At 42.1% G+C, this 14,487-nt stretch overlaps 1 long non-coding RNA gene across 1 annotated transcript in view; it reads left to right on the top strand.

Annotated features, from left to right (window-relative positions):
- LOC124396407 overlaps positions 1–14,437 on the top strand; it is a 15,556-nt gene extending 1,119 nt beyond the window's left edge. The window contains exons 2-3 of the long non-coding RNA XR_006927774.1: positions 13,949–14,053; positions 14,277–14,437. This is a non-coding gene — a long non-coding RNA (uncharacterized LOC124396407). The remainder of the gene's footprint in view (positions 1–13,948; positions 14,054–14,276) is intronic.
- Positions 14,438–14,487: the final 50 nt, after the last annotated feature.

Raw genomic sequence — 14,487 nt, 5'->3', positions numbered from 1 at the left:
AGTGTTTGTTACGCGTGATTGGCCATTAGAATGTGCTGATGTGTTCATTTACACACCCTCACTGTCTCTGCTTATTATGTGTGTGTGTGTGTGTGTGTGTGTGTGTGTGTGTGTGTGTGTGTGTGTGTGTGTGTGTGTGTTTATCTCCACTAATTAATTTTGTGTAAATTAATACCACATTAATAAATAACCAGAGGAGGGAAGTAATGATGTATAAACACTTTGTTACTGTGCAGTAGATTGCTCTGGTATCAGTGTTTTCCTTCACAGATTATTTTTTGTAGTTTTTACTTTCTACTTCTTACATTTTCACAACAGACTCATTACTTTAGTTTTTATCTGTTTGGTGAAATGATCAATATTTTTCTTCTCACTGCACCGTTATCATCTTTTCTCTGCTTGTGTTCTATGTGGTGGATCTTCAGCCTGGACACATTCATTAGAGAACAACTTTTAAATTCTTGTGTAGTAATATATTAATATGATGAGGTTCAGTTTCCAGCGTGACAGGTAGTAATAATCACTAGTTTTTACTGAAGAACATGTCAGAACTCAAACTTCTTTACTTTCACTTGAGTAAAACAGTGCAGTCAGAACTTCACCTTTTACCAGAATCTTTTAAAACATCAGTCTCTTCTACTTAAGTGAAGGATGTATTGGACTTTTAACACCTCTGAAAGTAAATGATATTAACCTCACCTAAATGTGAAGGATATTAAACTCACTTGTGTGTGTGTGTGTGTGTGTGTGTGTGTGTGTGTGTGTGTGTGTGTGTGAGTGAGAGAGAAAGAGAGAGAGAGAGAGATAAGCATTTGTAAACATATAGACACACGTACTGTAGGGTGTGTGTGCTGTGCTGATAATAATGCTGAATTCTGTGGAAAATTGTAAACTTGTGTGTGTGTGTGTGTGTGTGTGTGTGTGTGTGTGTGTGTGTGTGTGTGTGTGTGTGTGTGTTAAGTAACACATAGTGCAGGAGCAGCTTTCTTTGCTCAGTCAGTCAGTCCTTCACTCTGTCAGTCAGTCAGTGACACAGTCAGTCACACAGTCAGTCACTTAGTCAGTCAGTCACACACACACAGTCATTCAGTCACACAGTCACTCAGTCAGTCAGTCAGTCAATCACACTGTCAGTCAGTCACTCTGTCAGTCACACAGTCAGTCAGTTACTCTGTCAGTCAGTCAATCGCCCAGTCAGTCAGTCACACAGTCAGTCATTTGCTCTGTCAGTCACTCAGTCATTCAGTCACTCGGTCAGTCACACAGTCACTCAGTCACTTAGTCAGTCAGTCAGTCACTCTGTCAGTCAGTCAGTCAGTCATTCAGTCACTCAGTCAGTCACTCAGTCATTCAGTCACTCAGTCAGTCACACAGTCACTCAGTCACTTAGTCAGTCAATCACTATGTCAGTCAGTCACACAGTCACTCAGTCAGTCAATCACTATGTCAGTCAGTCACAGTCAGTCAGTCAGTCACTCAGTCAGTCACACAGTCACTCAGTCACTTAGTCAGTCAGTCACTCACACAGTCACTCAGTCAGTCAATCACTCTGTCAGTCAGTCACACAGTCAGTCAGTCACTCAGTCAGTCACACAGTCACTCTGTCAGTCAGTCACACAGTCAGTCACACAGTCACACAGTCACTCAGTCACTCTGTCAGTCACACAGTCACACAGTCAGTCAGTCACACAGTCAGTCACTCAGTCAGTCACACAGTCACTCAGTCACTTAGTCAGTCAGTCAGTCAGTCAGTCACTCAGTCAGTCAGTCAGTCACTCTGTCAGTCAGTCAGTCAGTCAGTCACACAGTCACTCAGTCAGTCACACAGTCAGTCACACAGTCACTCAGTCACTTAGTCAGTCAGTCACACACACAGTCATTCAGTCACACAGTCACTCAGTCAGTCAGTCAGTCAGTCAATCGCTCTGTCAGTCAGTCACTCTGTCAGTCACTCTGTCAGTCACTTACTCTGTCAGTCAGTCAGTCACCAGTCAGTCAGTTAGTCACTCAGTCACTCAGTCAGTCACACAGTCAGTCAGTCACACAGTCAGTCACTCAGTCACTTAGTCAGTCAGTCATTCACTCAGTCAGTCAGTCACTCAGTCACTTAGTCAATCACTATGTCAGTCAGTCACACAGTCACTCAGTCAGTCAATCACTATGTCAGTCAGTCACACAGTCAGTCAGTCAGTCACTCAGTCAGTCACACAGTCACCAGTCACTTAGTCAGTCAGTCACTCGGTCAGTCAGTCAGTCAATCACTCTGTCAGTCAGTCAGTCACACAGTCAGTCAGTCACTCAGTCAGTCACACAGTCACTCTGTCAGTCAGTCACACAGTCAGTCACACAGTCACACAGTCACTCAGTCACTCTGTCAGTCAGTCACACAGTCACACAGTCAGTCAGTCACACAGTCAGTCACTCAGTCAGTCACACAGTCACACAGTCACTCAGTCACTTAGTCAGTCAGTCAGTCAGTCAGTCAGTCACTCTGTCAGTCAGTCAGTCAGTCACACAGTCACTCAGTCAGTCACACAGTCAGTCACACAGTCACTCAGTCACTTAGTCAGTCAGTCACACACAGTCATTCAGTCACACAGTCACTCAGTCAGTCAATCGCTCTGTCAGTCAGTCACTCTGTCAGTCACTCTGTCAGTCACTTACTCTGTCAGTCAGTCAGTCAGTCAGTCAGTCAGTCAGTCACTCAGTCAGTCAGTTAGTCACTCAGTCACTCAGTCAGTCACACAGTCAGTCACACAGTCAGTCACTCAGTCACTTAGTCAGTCAGTCATTCACTCAGTCAGTCATTCACTCAGTCAGTCAGTCATTCACTCAGTCAGTCACTCAGTCACACAGTCAGTCACCAGTCAGTCAGTCAGTCACTCAGTCACTCAGTCACTCAGTCAGTCAATCACTCTGTCAGTCAGTCACTCTGTCAGTCACACAGTCAGTCAGTCACTCTGTCAGTCAGTCAATCGCCCAGTCAGTCAGTCACACAGTCAGTCATTTGCTCTGTCAGTCACTCAGTCATTCAGTCACTCGGTCAGTCACACAGTCACTCAGTCACTTGGTCAGTCAGTCAGTCACTCTGTCAGTCAGTCAGTCATTCAGTCACTCAGTCAGTCACTCAGTCACTCAGTCAGTCACAGTCACTCAGTCACTTAGTCAGTCAATCACTATGTCAGTCAGTCACAGAGTCACTCAGTCAGTCAATCACTATGTCAGTCACTCACACAGTCAGTCAGTCACTCAGTCAGTCACACAGTCACTCAGTCACTTAGTCAGTCAGTCACTCACACACACTCAGTCACACAGTCACTCAGTCAGTCAATCACTCAGTCATTCAGTCACTCAGTCAGTCACTCAGTCATTCAGTCACTCAGTCAGTCACACAGTCACTCAGTCACTTAGTCAGTCAATCACTATTTCAGTCAGTCACACAGTCAGTCACTATTTCAGTCAGTCACACAGTCACTCATTCACTTAGTCAGTCAGTCACTCACACACACTCAGTCACACAGTCACTCAGTCAGTCAATCACTCTGTCAGTCAGTCACTCTGTCAGTCAGTCAGTCAGTCAGTCACTCAGTCAGTCACTCACACAGTCGGTCAGTCAGTCAGTCACACAGTCACCAGTCACTTGGTCAGTCAGTCAGTCAATCACTCTGTCAGTCAGTCAGTCACTCAGTCATGCAGTCATTCAGTCTCTCAGTCAGTCACTCAGTCATTTAGTCACTCAGTCAGTCACACAGTCACTCAGTCACTCGGTCAGTCAATCACTATGTCAGTCAGTCACACAGTCAGTCAGTCAGTCACTCAGTCAGTCACACAGTCACTCAGTCACTTAGTCAGTCACTCACACAGTCATTCAGTCACACAGTCACTCAGTCACTTGTCAGTCAGTCACTCACACAGTCATTCAGTCACACAGTCACTCAGTCAGTCACTCTGTCAGTCAGTCACTCTGTCAGTCACTCTGTCAGTCACTTACTCTGTCAGTCAGTCAGTCAGTCAGTCAGTCAGTCACTTAGTCAGTCACACAGTCACTCAGTCACTTAGTCAGTCAGTCAGTCAATCACTATGTCAGTCAGTCAGTCACTCAGTCACGCAGTCATTCAGTCTCAGTCAGTCACTCAGTCATTTAGTCACTCGGTCAGTCACACAGTCACTCAGTCACTCGGTCAGTCAATCACTATGTCAGTCAGTCATACAGTCACTCAGTCACTCAGTCAGTCACACAGTCACTCAGTCACTTAGTCAGTCACTCACACAGTCATTCAGTCACACAGTCACTCAGTCACTTAGTCAGTCAGTTACTCACACAGTCATTCAATCACTCAGTCACTTAGTCAGTCAATCACTATGTCAGTCAGTCACACAGTCAGTCAGTCACACAGTCAGTCACACAGTCACTCAGTCAGTCAGTCACTCTGTCAGTCACACAGTCAGTTAGTCAATCACTCAGTCAGTCAGTCAGTCACTCACACAGTCATTCAGTCAGTCAGTCACTCTGTCAGTCAGTCACACAGTCAGTCAGTCAGTCAGTCACACAGTCAGTCAGTCAGTCACACAGTCAGTCAGTCACACAGTCAGTCAGTCAGTCACACAATCAGTCACTCAGTCACTTAGTCAGTCAGTCAGTCACTCACACAGTCATTCAGTCAGTCATTCACTCAGTCAGTCAGTCACTCTCACAGTCAGTCATTCAGTCACTCAGTCAGTCATTCACTTAGTCAGTCACTCAGTCACCACACAGTCAGTCAGTCACAGTCAGTCAGTCAGTCAGTCAATCACTCTGTCAGTCAGTCACTCAGTCACCAGTCAGTCACACAGTCAGTCAGTCACTTAGTCAGTCAGTCACACACACACAGTCATTCAGTCACACAGTCACTCAGTCAGTCAGTCAGTCAATCACCCTATCAGTCAGTCACACAGTCAGTCACTATTTCAGTCAGTCACACAGTCACTCATTCACTTAGTCAGTCAGTCACTCACACACACTCAGTCACACAGTCACTCAGTCAGTCAATCACTCAGTCATTCAGTCACTCAGTCAGTCACTCAGTCATTCAGTCACTCAGTCAGTCACACAGTCACTCAGTCACTTAGTCAGTCAATCACTATTTCAGTCAGTCACACAGTCAGTCACTATTTCAGTCAGTCACACAGTCACTCATTCACTTAGTCAGTCAGTCACCACACAGTCATTCAGTCACACAGTCACTCAGTCAGTCAATCACTCTGTCAGTCAGTCACTCTGTCAGTCAGTCAGTCAGTCAGTCACTCAGTCAGTCAGTCACTCACACAGTCGGTCAGTCAGTCACACAGTCACTCAGTCACTTAGTCAGTCAGTCAGTCAATCACTCTGTCAGTCATTCAGTCACTCAGTCATGCAGTCATTCAGTCTCTCAGTCAGTCACTCAGTCATTTAGTCACTCAGTCAGTCACACAGTCACTCAGTCACTCGGTCAGTCACACAGTCAGTCAGTCAGTCAGTCACTCAGTCAGTCACACAGTCACTCAGTCACTTAGTCAGTCACTCACACAGTCATTCAGTCACACAGTCACTCAGTCACTTAGTCAGTCAGTTATTTACACAGTCATTCAGTCACACAGTCACTCAGTCAGTCAGTCAGTCAGTCAATCGCTCTGTCAGTCAGTCACTCTGTCAGTCACTCTGTCAGTCACTTACTCTGTCAGTCAGTCAGTCAGTCAGTCAGTCAGTCAGTCAGTCAGTCAGTCACTCAGTCAGTCACACAGTCACTCAGTCACTTAGTCAGTCAGTCAGTCAATCACTCTGTCAGTCATTCAGTCACTCAGTCACGCAGTCATTCAGTCTCTCAGTCAGTCACTCAGTCATTTAGTCACTCGGTCAGTCACACAGTCACTCAGTCACTTGGTCAGTCAATCACTATGTCAGTCAGTCACACAGTCAGTCAGTCACTCAGTCAGTCACACAGTCACTCAGTCACTTAGTCAGTCACTCACACAGTCATTCAGTCACACAGTCACTCAGTCACTTAGTCAGTCAGTTACTCACACAGTCATTCAATCACTCAGTCACTTAGTCAGTCAATCACTATGTCAGTCAGTCACTCAGTCAGTCACAGTCAGTCACAGTCACTCAGTCAGTCAGTCACACAGTCAGTCTGTCAGTCACACAGTCACTCACACAGTCAGTCAGTCAGTCACACAGTCAGTCACTCATTTACATTTACATTTACATTTACATTTACATTTACATTTACATTTACATTTACATTTACATTTACATTTACATTTACATTTACATTTACATTTACATTTACATTTACATTTACATTTACATTTACATTTACATTTACATTTACATTTACATTTACATTTACATTTACATTTACATTTACATTTACATTTACATTTACATTTACATTTACATTTACATTTACATTTACATTTACATTTACATTTACATTTACATTTACATTTACATTTACATTTACATTTACATTTACATTTACATTTACATTTACATTTACATTTACATTTACATTTACATTTACATTTACATTTACATTTACATTTACATTTACATTTACATTTACATTTACATTTACATTTACATTTACATTTACATTTACATTTACATTTACATTTACATTTACATTTACATTTACATTTACATTTACATTTACATTTACATTTACATTTACATTTACATTTACATTTACATTTACATTTACATTTACATTTACATTTACATTTACATTTACATTTACATTTACATTTACATTTACATTTACATTTACATTTACATTTACATTTACATTTACATTTACATTTACATTTACATTTACATTTACATTTACATTTACATTTACATTTACATTTACATTTACATTTACATTTACATTTACATTTACATTTACATTTACATTTACATTTACATTTACATTTACATTTACATTTACATTTACATTTACATTTACATTTACATTTACATTTACATTTACATTTACATTTACATTTACATTTACATTTACATTTACATTTACATTTACATTTACATTTACATTTACATTTACATTTACATTTACATTTACATTTACATTTACATTTACATTTACATTTACATTTACATTTACATTTACATTTACATTTACATTTACATTTACATTTACATTTACATTTACATTTACATTTACATTTACATTTACATTTACATTTACATTTACATTTACATTTACACTCAGTCAGTCACACACAGTCATTCAGTCACTTAGTCAGTCACTCACACAGTCATTCAGTCACACAGTCACTCAGTCACTTAGTCAGTCAGTTACTCACACAGTCATTCAAAAACTCAGTCACTTAGTCAGTCAATCACTATGTCAGTCAGTCACACAGTCAGTCAGTCACACAGTCAGTCACACAGTCACTCAGTCAGTCAGTCACACAGTCAGTCTGTCAGTCACACAGTCACTCACACAGTCAGTCAGTCAGTCACACAGTCAGTCACTCATTTACATTTACATTTACATTTGCGGCATTTAGCAGACGCCCTTATCCAGAGTGACGTACAAACGTGCTTTAAATCACTGTCACTTAGTCAGTCAGTCACTCACACAGTCAGTCATTCAGTCACTCTGACTTAGTCAGTCACTCACACAGTCACTCAGTCACTTAGTCAGTCACTCACACAGTCAATCACTATGTCAGTCAGTCACACAGTCAGTCAGTCAGTCACTCAGTCAGTCACACAGTCACTCAGTCACTTAGTCAGTCACTCACACAGTCATTCAGTCACACAGTCACCGGTCACTTAGTCAGTCAGTTACTCACACAGTCATTCAATCACACAATCACTCAGTCAGTCAATCACTCTGTCAGTCACTCTGTCAGTCACTCAGTCAGTCACTCTGTCAGTCAGTCACTCTGTCAGTCACTCAGTCAGTCAGTCACTCAGTCACTCATTCAGTCACTCTGTCAATCAGTCAGTCAGTCAGTCAGTCAGTCACTCAGTCACTCAGTCAGTCAGTCAGTCACTCAGTCAGTCACACAGTCACTCAGTCACTTAGTCAGTCAATCACTATTTCAGTCAGTCACAGTCAGTCAGTCACAGTCAGTCACTCAGTCAGTCAATCACTCAGTCAGTCACACAGTCACTCAGTCACACAGTCAGTCACTCAGTCAGTCACACAGTCACTCAGTCACCCAGTCACTTAGTCAGTCAGTCACACAGTCATTCAGTCACTTAGTCAGTCAATCACTATTTCAGTCAGTCACACAGTCAGTCACACAGTCAGTCACTCAGTCAGTCAATCACTCAGTCAGTCACACAGTCACTCAGTCACACAGTCAGTCACTCAGTCAGTCACACAGTCACCAGTCACCAGTCACTTAGTCAGTCAGTCAGTCACACAGTCATTCAGTCACTCAGTCAGTCAATCACTCTGTCAGTCAGTCACTCTGTCAGTCACTCAGTCACCCAGTCAGTCAGTAACTCTGTCAGTCAGTCAGTCACACAGTCACACAGTCACTCAGTCACTTAGTCACTCAGTCACACACACAGTCATTCAGTCACACAGTCACTCATTCAGTCAGTCAGTCAAACACTCTGTCAGTCAGTCACTCTGTCAGTCAGTCACTTAGTCAGTCAGTCACACAGTCAGTCACGTAGTCAGTCACACAGTCAGTCACGTAGTCACTCTGTCAGTCAGTCACACAGTCAGTCATTCAGTCAGTCAATCACTTTGTCAGTCAGTCACACAGTCAAGTCAAGTCAAGTCAAGTCAAGTTTATTTGTATAGCGCTTTTCACAACAGACATTGTCTCAAAGCAGCTTTACACAAATCAACAGTGATGGTGAATGGTGTGAATTTGTCCCTGATGAGCAAGCCGTGGCGACTGTGGCAAGGAAAAACTCCCTTAGATGTTATGAGGAAGAAACCTTGAGAGGAACCAGACTCAAAAAGGGAACCCATCCTCATCTGGGTGACATCAAGAGTTTGATCATAAATCTTTCAACAATAAAGAACACTGGACAGTGAGAACTAACATGATTACTGGAGTATAAGATTATAAGTGATGTTCTTTCTGCAGTCTTATACAGTCTATATGGTTAGTAGCTCCGAGTTTTATGAGCTCAGCATTTGTGATCACCACAGATCCAGCATCAGCTTCTCCATGCCAGAGCCTTTAAACACTCCAGGAGGTCCAATGTCAAAACTCCACACATGTAGCGGGATCCAAATGGCACTGGTATGTCTCTAGATGGTTCGGGATGTTTGTGAGTTCGGCATCTACTTCTTCAAAGGTCCGTAATCATCACGAGGTGGGAGGTGACTGAGCTGGCCAAACCTCAGGGTGTCTCGGGATGGGGAGAGAAAGAGAAGCAGTGGAGAGGAATTAGCGTAGCTGCTGTTCATGATATTAACAGCACAAGTTGATAATGTGCATGTGATCAGATGTTCTGGAGCACAAGGTTATGATGTGATGTGTGTTATGTGTAGGCTTTGCTAAAAAGATATGTTTTTAATCTACACTTAAACTGGGAGAGTGTATCTGAGCCCCGAACACCGTCAGGAAGACTATTCCAGAGTTTAGGAGCTAAATGACACAGTCAGTCAGTCAGTCACTCAGTCACTCAGTCAGTCATTCACACAGTCACTTAGTCAGTCAGTCACACAGTCAGTCACACAGTCACTCAGTCACTTAGTCAGCCAGTCACTCACACAGTCACTCAGTCACTCAGTCAGTCAGTCAGTCACTCTGTCAGTCACTCAGTCACTCAGTCAGTCAGTCACTCAGTCAGTGGGTCAGTCAGTCACACAGTCAGTCACTCAGTCACTTAGTCAATCAGTCACTCACACAGTCATTCAGTCACTCAGTCACTCAGTCAGTCAATCACTCTGTCAGTCAGTCACTCTGTCAGTCAATCAGTCACTCAGTCAGTCAGTCACTCACTCACTCAGTCAGTCAGTCAGTCACTCACACAGTCATTCAGTCACTCAGTCACTCAGTCAGTCAGTCACTCACACAGTCATTCAGTCACTCAGTCACTCAGTCAGTTAATCACTCTGTCAGTCAGTCACTCTGTCAGTCAATCAGTCAGTCAGTCACTCACACAGTCATTCAGTCACTCAGTCACTCAGTCAGTTAATCACTCTGTCAGTCAGTCACTCTGTCAGTCAATCAGTTACTCAGTCAGTCAGTCACTCACACAGTCATTCAGTCACTCAGTCACTCAGTCAGTTAATCACTCTGTCAGTCAGTCACTCTGTCAGTCAATCAGTCACTCAGTCAGTCAGTCACTCACAGTCATTCAGTCACCAGTCACTCAGTCAGTTAATCACTCTGTCAGTCAGTCACTCTGTCAGTCACTCAGTCACTCAGTCACTCAGTCAGTCAGGCAGTCACCAGTCACTCAGTCACTCAGTTAGTCAGTCAGTCACACAGTCAGTCACTTACTCAGTCACACAGTCATTCAGTCACACAGTCACTCTGTCAGTCAATCAGTCACTCAGTCACTCAGTCACAAAGTCACTCAGTCACACAGTCACTCTGTCAGTTAATCACTCTGTCAGTCAGTCACTCTGTCAGTCAATCAGTCACTCAGTCACTCAGTCACTCAGTCAGTCAGGCAGTCACTCAGTCACTCAGTCACTCAGTTAGTCAGTCAGTCACACAGTCAGTCACTTACTCAGTCACACAGTCATTCAGTCACACAGTCACTCTGTCAGTCACTTAGTCACACAGGCACTCACACAGTCATTCAGTCACTCAGTCACTCTGTCAGTCAGTCACACAGTCAGTCACTCAGTTACTCACACAGTCATTCAGTCACTCATTCAGTCAATCTCTCTGTGCCAGTCACTCTGTCAGTCAGTCAGTCAGTCAGTCAGTCAGTCACACAGTCAGTCACTTACTCAGTCACTCAGTCAGTCAGTCACTCAGTCAGTCACTCAGTCAGTCAGTCACCCTGTCAGTCACTCAGTCACAAAGTCACTCAGTCACACAGTCAGTCACACAGTCACTCAGTCACACAGTCAGTCACTCTGTCAGTCAGGCACTTGTTTGGTTGGTCAGTTTTATGGTCCTGCAGTTAGGTGGTTAAAAAGTCAGTCAGTCATTCGGGTACTTTATTAAATAAATGTATCTTTACATAATTGTGTTTTCTTACTGTGTGTTTGTGTTTATGTGTGTGTGTGTGTGTGTGTTGGTGAAGGAATTAATCACTGTTAACATTAAACACACTCTGCAGCAGGTGATGTCTTTAGTGTATTTGGGTGACCGATTCTGAAATGGAGAATATTTCACACTCAGAGTATCTCATAACACACAGTATGTCTGTCCACGTATAAATAGCTTCTGTGTGTGTGTGTGTGTGTGTGTGTGTGAGAGACATGGTCAGTGAGAATGTAACCTCCTCTGATCTGGAGTGTTTCCATGAGCAGCAGTAAGGGTGTGGCTAAACCTTATCACATTTCCACACAGTTTTAGTCTGTTAAAGCAATTATGTTGCCAGTGATACTGCTAGTGTGTGTGTGTGTGTGTGTGTGTGTGTGTGTGTGTGTGTGTTGGCAGAAAACTGAACAATAACCACCTCTGTACATGTGAAAATTGAACACCAGGCACCAGGGCGGTGCACCAGGTCGCCCACAAGGACCACATGAGTCGCCCGCGAGCCTTTTCTAAAAAGAGCTGTTTCCTACCTTGTTAAATCATTGTTGATAATTATTGTGAGAAATCATCAGTGTCTTCACGTAGATCAGGGGTGTTAAACTCAGTGTCAAATCCGGCCTGACGTATAATTATATCTGGCCTGCGAGATGATTTTATACAGATCTATTATTATTATTATTACAGTTTTTCTCAGTCTCTTGGAGCTTTTCTCAGATCAGAAATGAAATTCTCAAAACTACTTGTTCAAACTCCACATCATTTAATCATTTGTGCTTATCATTAGAACATTTCTCGTTGTTTTGATCAAATTGCGAATGCTTTTGTTCATCATTTAATCGATTGTGTACAAGTGTCGGCTTTTTCCTACATTATCAGTTGTTTGTCATGTTGATCAAAATATATTATACTGGTTTCACCCAAATGGTTTTAACCCCCAAAACATTGAGGCATCAGTTCATTGCAGAAGTCACTGAGTGCAAAATCGTTAAACCAGTTGTCAAAATTTGTCACGCTCTTCTTCTTCACAGTTTTATTAAACTTTTTTGGTAAATGTGTCTTGAATTGAACCTTGAATGTCACTGATACAACATGATATCTGTTGTGATGTGGATGAAAATCCATGGTCCGACAGACTGGGACGTCAGGGGGTAGAGACAGATTACACTGTGTAGTGCGGCATGTGCAGTTCTGCCTAAGAAGTGTTTCCTATGTTTACCTTTTGGAATTTTAATTTGTGTCTTTTTATTTTCTATCACATTGACATTATATTGTCATTTTTAGTCAATTCACTAGTAAAAAAAAATAAAGTGTGAATCCTGTCCAGTCTCTTACAATCAACATCCCACATACAGTAATGTGTACATTTGTGCTGTTGAAATTCATAGATGCCAATTCAGCCTCATGCATTTTTAATACTTGTAATCCAAAACATAGTTTAGATCAGAAAATACTAAAATAAAGCAGTATCATGTTGAAAAAATGACTAAAGATTTTGACTCTCTTGTTCGTAAACAATGATAAAAGGACTTGTTATTTTGATGGCAATGAGATGTTTATTTACACAAATACTTACTTTTGAGAGAAGTACTGAGGATTTTGAGCAAAAAACAGGCTTTTGCAAGAAATCCAATGTATTGTGTTGTTTGTACACATTGTTTTGAGAATGCACTTACTGATTTGCAAATCTTAAGGATGATTCGAGAAATGCTCCAAAGCAACTGAGAAAAACTTTAATGTCCCGTCGATATGAAGCGCTGATAAACACAAACTACAGATCCCATAATGCATCGCTTCAGCTGCCTTACCGAACACTAGACTACCTGAGAACATTCCAGCGTCGATCAAGTGGAGCTCCTGCTGATGTATTTAACTCTATTGTACAGTTATTGTGAAACAGCGCCTCACAGTGGTGAAGAGAAAAGTTGACTCTGAGTGGATGTTTACTGACACTGGCGGTAAACACGTGTGTGTGTGTGTGTGTGTGTGTGTGTGTGTGTGTGTGTGTGTGTGTGTTATTAGTAGAGCGAATGTGACTGTAATTAAGGAATTGAATCTGAGACGGAACTACGAGACAAAACATCAGGAGAAGCTGAAGAACCTGAATGCAGAGCAGAAGATACAGAAAGTAGAAGAGTTAAAGAAGAATCTGACATTTCAGCAGATGTTTTTCACCAGAGCAAAATCCCAAAGTGAAGCTGGTGTGAAAACAGAGGAGAAATCAGAGTCTCATCAGCAGGTTATTTACTGAGGGAGAGTTTCTGAAGAGCTGCATGATGAAGCTGTGACACGTCTGGTGTTCCACGGGAGATATTTTTATGGAGAGCTGTTTATTTATTCTGGAATAATATTCCTGTCTGTTTTTATTCATATTTATGTTAAAAAACATTGTTTTAGTGTGTTTAATAAATGTTTATCCTGTTCGGCCCGTGACCTAAAGTGTGCTGTGAGTTTGACCCTGAGAGAGATAAATATTATTAATTATTAATAATAAGATATAATTAAAGGTAAATTGAGCAAATTTGTTATTTCAGAATTGTGTATTAAACTGGTAGCCCTTCACATTAGTCGGTACTCAAGAAGTAGCTCTCAGTGTCAAAAGTTTGGTGACTCCTGATCTAGAAAATCTAGAACTGTTATATACTTTATCTGATCTGCTCCCCAGTCTAACGTTTTCTCTTTCACTACATCAATCTGGTTCAAGGTGACAGTAAACCTGCAATCATCTCACATTTCTGTTTGTTTAAGAGCACTCTGTGTGTGTGTGTGTGTGTGTGTGTGTGTGTAGTATAAAGAATAATGGAGAATCTGCGTGTAAGGAGCTGATGGAGGCGTTCACTGCTTGTGTAAAGAGCAACACTACACCATCATGAGGAGCTTCGACACAGGACAGGTCTCTCTCACACACACACACACACACACACACACACACACACACACACACAGAGTACAGGTAAAAGTGTTCTAAACTGGTGTGTTAGATTTAAAGACTGTGTAACTTTATTTCTATTACTGGGTGAATTTAGCTGTGTGTGTGTGTGTGTGTGTGTGTGTGTGTGTGTGTGTGTGTGTGTGTGTGTGTGTGTGTGTGTGTGTGTGTGTGTGTGTTTCTGCAGGTCTACAGGTCTTCCACATTCCCAGCAGCCTTGAACTTGATGTCTCGGTGGGATTTGGCAGCAGAACCCCACACCTTTTCTCTTACTGTTATTTCCCCTTTAAGGTTTAGATGGTATCTCTAACACCCCCACCCCCACCCCCAACCCAATGATTTTTTTCAATAATGATGAAATAAAGTGTGAAACACTGGACAGTGTTGCCGTTTTTTTG

This window comes from Silurus meridionalis, chromosome 14 (genome assembly GCF_014805685.1).
Source record: "Silurus meridionalis isolate SWU-2019-XX chromosome 14, ASM1480568v1, whole genome shotgun sequence".
NCBI classification, from domain to species: domain Eukaryota; kingdom Metazoa; phylum Chordata; class Actinopteri; order Siluriformes; family Siluridae; genus Silurus; species Silurus meridionalis.
Note: the sequence above shows the minus strand (reverse complement) of the source record. Positions and strands in the feature narration are given on the sequence as shown.